At 33.9% G+C, this 6,259-nt stretch overlaps 1 long non-coding RNA gene across 1 annotated transcript; it reads right to left on the minus strand.

The window, feature by feature from the left end:
- Positions 1–1,354: 1,354 nt before the first annotated feature.
- LOC110467392 lies at positions 1,355–4,224 on the minus strand. The gene is made up of 2 exons (XR_002464858.1): positions 1,628–4,224; positions 1,355–1,595 (listed from the first exon to the last, which is right to left on the minus strand). It is a non-coding gene; the product is annotated as an uncharacterized LOC110467392 (long non-coding RNA).
- Positions 4,225–6,259: the final 2,035 nt, after the last annotated feature.

Raw genomic sequence — 6,259 nt, forward strand, 5'->3', positions numbered from 1 at the left:
CAGCTATCAAAATACCTGGCCCCTTTTTGTCCCCACTGTAAACCCCTACCCACAGGTAGTATACATAGTTTAGTGACTAGGGGACTCCCGGGGCCAGGTAGCTAACCCAGGTAAAGCAGTACAGACTATCAGAACTTAGGGAGCTTGTGACAACTAGGTGGTCTCATACAGGTTATTTACGTGATCAAACATGGTACATACATCGACAGAATATCAAGGTAGTACTCAATTATTTGTTGAAACCTTCAAGTTATAGGGCAAATTGTGATGTAGATATTAACAGCATGTTTGGAATCCATATATATATAAAAAAAATCTTTTATTTTTATTCTGATTTAGAAAGGAATATAAATGAATAGTTTTTGTGTATATTGTGTAAGAGTTGTAGTGAGAATTTTTAGTGTCTAAACATGCATGTTTGAAATTTGTGTTGTTCATTAGTGCTTTGTTCTAATAGTGCTTTTTATTGAAAGTTATATGTGTATATTATTGATATTTCTATTGTTGATATCAATAAATTTTGTGTACTTAATATTTGCAAAAATCGAAATTTCTGATCAATAAAAATGAAGAAAGTGAAAGTATTAACATGCAATCACGCCGTTTCTCGCACACAAGAAACATTTGTTTGCACTTTTGTTCTAAAAGTCAGGATACAAAAGAACCGATGAATGTCGTTCAAATTTCATTTCACTTCTTCAGTTTTGTTACAAAAACATTCCAAATTAGGTGGAAAAGTCATGTTAAATGCTTATATCTGTTTTATTTATTGTCAAACCATTTTTCTCTAGTAGTTATAGGTAAGTTTATGCAATTTGATTTAAATGGTGTTTAATGTGGCGTCATATATATTTCTAAAATTATGCACTTTGGCAGTGTTCATATTTTAGAAGCTGTAGATTTCAATTTTTTCCTAAATTAATCTCTACATAAAGTCTGGTACTATGAGATCTTGAAAAGCCAAAATACCTTTTTTTTTTATATCGAGATGTATTCATAAATCAACTAAATGATTATGATGTATTTTTAGATACAACTTTTCTTTTAAATATATACCAACTAGTTTAAGTCTTTCTACCCATGAAATATATGGGATATTTGTTTTTGAAAGAAAAAAAAGTTACAAATTTGGAACAATGAAATTGAAAACTTGATCTTTTGTAGTGGTACAGTTTGCCCATTAAGGGGAAGTAACTGACCATCATACCAGACATTCGAAGTGAGAAGTTCTATACATGTGTGTGTACATACCAGTATTTTACTATGCTACAGTGCTAATTGTTTATGTGATGTTGAGAGAATGTGCCATTTTTTATGAAATAGTGTAAGTTGATGTTAAGTCGCTGCACCTTGGTTTTTTTTAAAGATGAATTGATCAATTTTAAGCATACATGATGTGTGCTATTTGTGAGTGCTTAATAAAACCTATTGAGTCATTGAATATAAAGTTTTAAATTGAAATAATATATTTTCCCCTCTATGTTTTTACTCTATTTTGTTTTGTGTAGAAAGTTGTTTGTGTTGGGAAGACGTGAAATAGTCTTGGTCATGTGTTGGGAAGACGTGGAATAGTCTTGGTCATGTGTTGGGAAGACCTGGAATAGTCTTGGTCATGTGTTGGGAAGACGTGGAATAGTCTTGGTCATGCTGTTGTCACTAAACACATTTTCTCATTCATCTACTTTTGACATTTGAATATTTTACTCAGATATCAAACATGGTTTCTACATTTTGTATGTGATGTCTTTCAAGTAACTTTTACTTGATTGTTTTTGGGGTCTAAAGATGTTTCAGCGTAATGTTGGATGTGTTTTGGTTAGTATTTTATGATAGGATAACAGATATTGCATTTCAGGCAAAAACAAAGAGGTTATAAATCTGAAAATCGTGAAAGAGAAATCTTAATATTTTGGCGGTACTTTTCAAGGTCTGGTATGAATCTTGGTTTTTGGTCGATTAGTTGTTAACATTGTGGAATGTGCCATATCTTTTAGCGTTATCAGATATTTTATATTTGTATACAAGCATTTAGCTTCATCTTTATGCATATATTTGGTATCGTTTTATTTATCATCCTTCTATAGAGTATTCAGCACTGTCTCACTATCTTACGCTGCTACGGTGACAGCCAAAAACCAATGCCTGCAAGTTAATCAATTCCAATTCAGTTCCAATTTAGTTTTCGAGTCTTTATTGCAAACTTACCAATGTGTATGGTATCTTTCAATTTTCATTTCTGGATACAAAATATGAATGAGATCCTAGACCTTCAAGTTTACGTAAGATATATAAATCATGTACAAAATATGTTGATTCCTACAAGAATAAAAACAATCAAGATTTTTTTATTTATCTTTTAATCATTCTGTATGTAAAAACATGTCTGGCAGCTACCTTCAGGTATTTATACACTAACTGTGAATGTTTTTGCAACTCCAGGGAGGTAATATTTTTAAGCCTAACTGATTACCTATAAAATACCTGACATTTCAATGGGATGATTTTATGAAATTTTCTTTCGGCAATACTTTCCATTGCATAAAAGATGTCTGGTTCTAAACACCTCATTTTAAAAAAATTGAAATAGAAAATTCTTATGAAGCGTGAGGGTCTGAGCTTTTAATCAAATGTTTTTGTTGTATTTAGTGGTGATAATGTGTTTGTCCTGCATACACCAAGCTCCTTCACCTACAGCAGTATCCCACTGTTGATGGCGTGGTGGAGGCCCCTACCATGTGATGTGTTAGTTGTAATGTCATGTTTTGTCACAAATGAATAGATGTTGAACCAATTGGTCAGACTATATGTATATAGAGATATATAAGAGTTGTTGGGCAAGGAGGAGAGAAACATTACTATTTTTGAACAGGTGTTTTTATTTAACACTAACATGTAGATATAGCTCTCGCCTACCTGTATACTTAATTTTAATATTTATTTAATTAAGAATTTAACCATAAAAATCATATCAACGATGAAAATGCATTTTCACATACTAAGTATTGACCATAAACTCTGTGTTTTAATACGAAGCATTACATTTTCTAGTGTATAGTCATATATGTTTATGGTCCTATTCTTGGAAGAGAAGATGAAGTCCCTAGACTGATGTTAGTTCGTAGAGATGCATTGGATACAAAACAGCAAGATTAAGTTTAATATTGAAAAGTGTCTGTATCAAATAAAGTTACTAGAACTCAAGATAAGAAAGGTAAAAAAAACCAATTCAATTACGCATCAAAATATTTATGCACATGTTCTGAATATAGTTCATGAGACTTCTCTGAAATTGACGTCATGTTAGGTCATGTGACCAAGACGGCTGATCATGTGATTGATCTGATTAATTTCCCATTGACTGGAATTGAGAGAGAGAAAGTGAGTGAGTGAGTGAATGGGCCGTCTGGTGCTGATGTTAGAAGTGTGAGAGGAAATTTGAAAATTGTTGGTTTTACTACTTTTCTCATCGTTTTCACAGAAAAATGTTATCAAAAGTGCTGCCGATTATTTTAATAATGCCCCTGTTTATGATTTATGATGTCGTGTCCAGATTACTCCGCACACATGAACACCTCCCAATGTGAGTACCATTGATGTTACCGTTTACATGGTTGTACGAAAGTACACAGATATTTTAATATGTATTGGTCTTTGTCTGGGCCTCACCAGACATGAAATAAAAAAAATGAAAATTATACATAACATTTTTGTTATCTTTCTGAAATGTGAGGAGAGAAATAATAGAGACAAACGAATGTCGTGTATGATAGTCGAGGCTAACAAGAGTTGACGTCTTGAAAATTTGCTGAAGGTAACCCTAAAAGGAAGACACTGGAACTTTAAAAAAAAAACTTGATTGTGAACCCTCTCAAATCGTTTCGGTCGAAACCTGGTTCTTTGGAACGGTAAGTGGTTCCTGCACCACATGTGTCACCAAGCATAATGTCTTTCGTTTAATCCATGATATACATGTATGCTAAACGATAACTCTGTGAACCATGATGGACACTGGATTCACAAATTTGTAAATTTCGACATAATGACCGTATATTTTCCGCATTGTAAAATGACGTCTCTTTGAAAGAAAACACTTGTATGTCTGAACAATCTGTTTGTATTCATGGCATTCCCCATATACGAAACAGATTCCAAAGAAGAGAATCAACTGTGACATCTACGGGCTCTTCAAGCAGAGGAGACTGGCATGTTACTACCGAGGACAAGAAAGCTAAAGGCCATCTACTTAATTAACTACTGAGTTGGTAAATGACTGCCAAAGATGCGTCTTTAAAGTTCTGTGGGGGTAAAAGGGATGCAAATAATTTTCGAAAATCATATTGTTCAAGGACTAAACAAAATTGTAAAAATAAGATTCAACAATTAGCATTGCTAGTTTAAATAAGCTTAACGAATTTAATCCTCAGTGAAATACAAACACCGCATTGAAATATCCTACTTAATTAAACAAAGATGTCAGTGACCGAAATAGCGAACTCTTCAACCTCTGTATTAAACAGGAAACGTTAGGGATTAAATCATAAAAGCTGTTCGTGACAATTATAGACTCGGAAGACAAAGCATGTTGTTAACAAATCGGGCAGAATCCAAGTCGACACGCATTTCATAACGAAACAATGACTCTAAAGTCTTGCCTGCATTCCGTAGAAGGAAGATTTTACCGGAAATATCGAGGACGACGTCGCAACAATAAATAATCTTGACATGTAATCAAAATTGCTGCAACGTCGACGATTCTTTCTTGACCGCATTAGGAATGTTCAAAATGTAATGTATTTCTGTATTTGGTTGTTAACTCCCACAACCTAAATAAAATGTGCGAAGCATTTTTCATGCTCCACAAATATATATACATGGTACTACGATCATGTTAACCTTGTGCACTTCGGTTCCTCGACATCCAGGTTTACACTCCCTTACGTTCAGCGCACTTTGGATATATTCTACATTAGTTAACGTAATATTAATGGTATATAATGACGAATGACGATTCAATAAAAAAAAAATGTTCGGCGATATTATAACATGACAATATCATTTGTGACCTAACTGAATTTTACGAAATGATATATCATCTAAAGTTCATTTGTATGCCTAAGTCATGAGGAGCTTAATTTCTCTTTCAGTAGCTGTGGGAAACATACCAGCCACAAATAAAAATTGACACCACTAAAACCTTAGTATAATTCTTCAGTAGTATATTTCAACAGATTGTGAACAAGAAAACGAAGGCTAAGTAACTTGGATTGATAGAGAACTTTACATGATGTATATTAACACCATCTGGTGTCACAAATAAGCTTGTCATACTATAAACATTGTAATTTAAAAGTGCAATGATTAATTTTACATGTCCAGATTTTTTAATAACTACGTCAAAATATATTACGAAAAGACGCTTTATGTAAAGGTCATTTACGCGTTACGATCACACCACCCATGGTTTTACATTTGTATACTGGTCAAATATGCTATCGGAACATTTTACTATGATACTTGAGGATTTCTCAAATCCACAACAATCTTTGTTTGAAGCCTCTCGACAGCTAGTAAAAGTGAAACTTTCTCAGCATGACCGAGCTATATTAATAAACGTTAGATGTTACGGCAAGAGATTGACAAGTTGTTATGCCGGTAATCTTTCTTTATGGAGACATCGTCCTTAATGCCTCACTGAAAACTAAGCTGTTTAGGTTTTGGTTTTGTTAAGTTTAACGTCATATTAACAGCTAAGGTCATTTAAGGACGTGCCTCCATGTCGGTTGTTCAAGGATGCGTGCGTGTATGCGTAGTAGACAGGGTATGTTGATGTTCCTGCCTCCTTCATCTTCGCTAGCCAAGGGTTACGATCCGGTACGATCCGGTCGTACCGATCCGGTACGATCCGGTTTCCTACTCTTCCTTGTGATAGCGCGGATCTGATGCCGACTTTAAAGTGCTATCTCACTGAAATACCATGCCGAAGGCACCCAGCACAGCATTCCGCCCGGTCACATTATACTGACAACGAGTGAATCAGTTGTCATTACCCTAAAATATGAACGTTCAGCAGGGAATAAGCTTACATCGTAATGTATCATTAATAATTAAATTACATTTGAATAATTCCGATATTTTTAAGGAGTTTGAACGTTTGGGTGACTATAACTTCTTTGAGAGAGATTGTTGAACCTTAATCTAACGTTTTAAACGTGCTATGAAATACAAACTGTTCTATAAATTATTGTTATTGATAAGAACA

Source organism: Mizuhopecten yessoensis, unplaced genomic scaffold, assembly GCF_002113885.1.
Source record: "Mizuhopecten yessoensis strain PY_sf001 unplaced genomic scaffold, ASM211388v2 scaffold11173, whole genome shotgun sequence".
NCBI classification, from domain to species: Eukaryota; Metazoa; Mollusca; class Bivalvia; order Pectinida; family Pectinidae; genus Mizuhopecten; species Mizuhopecten yessoensis.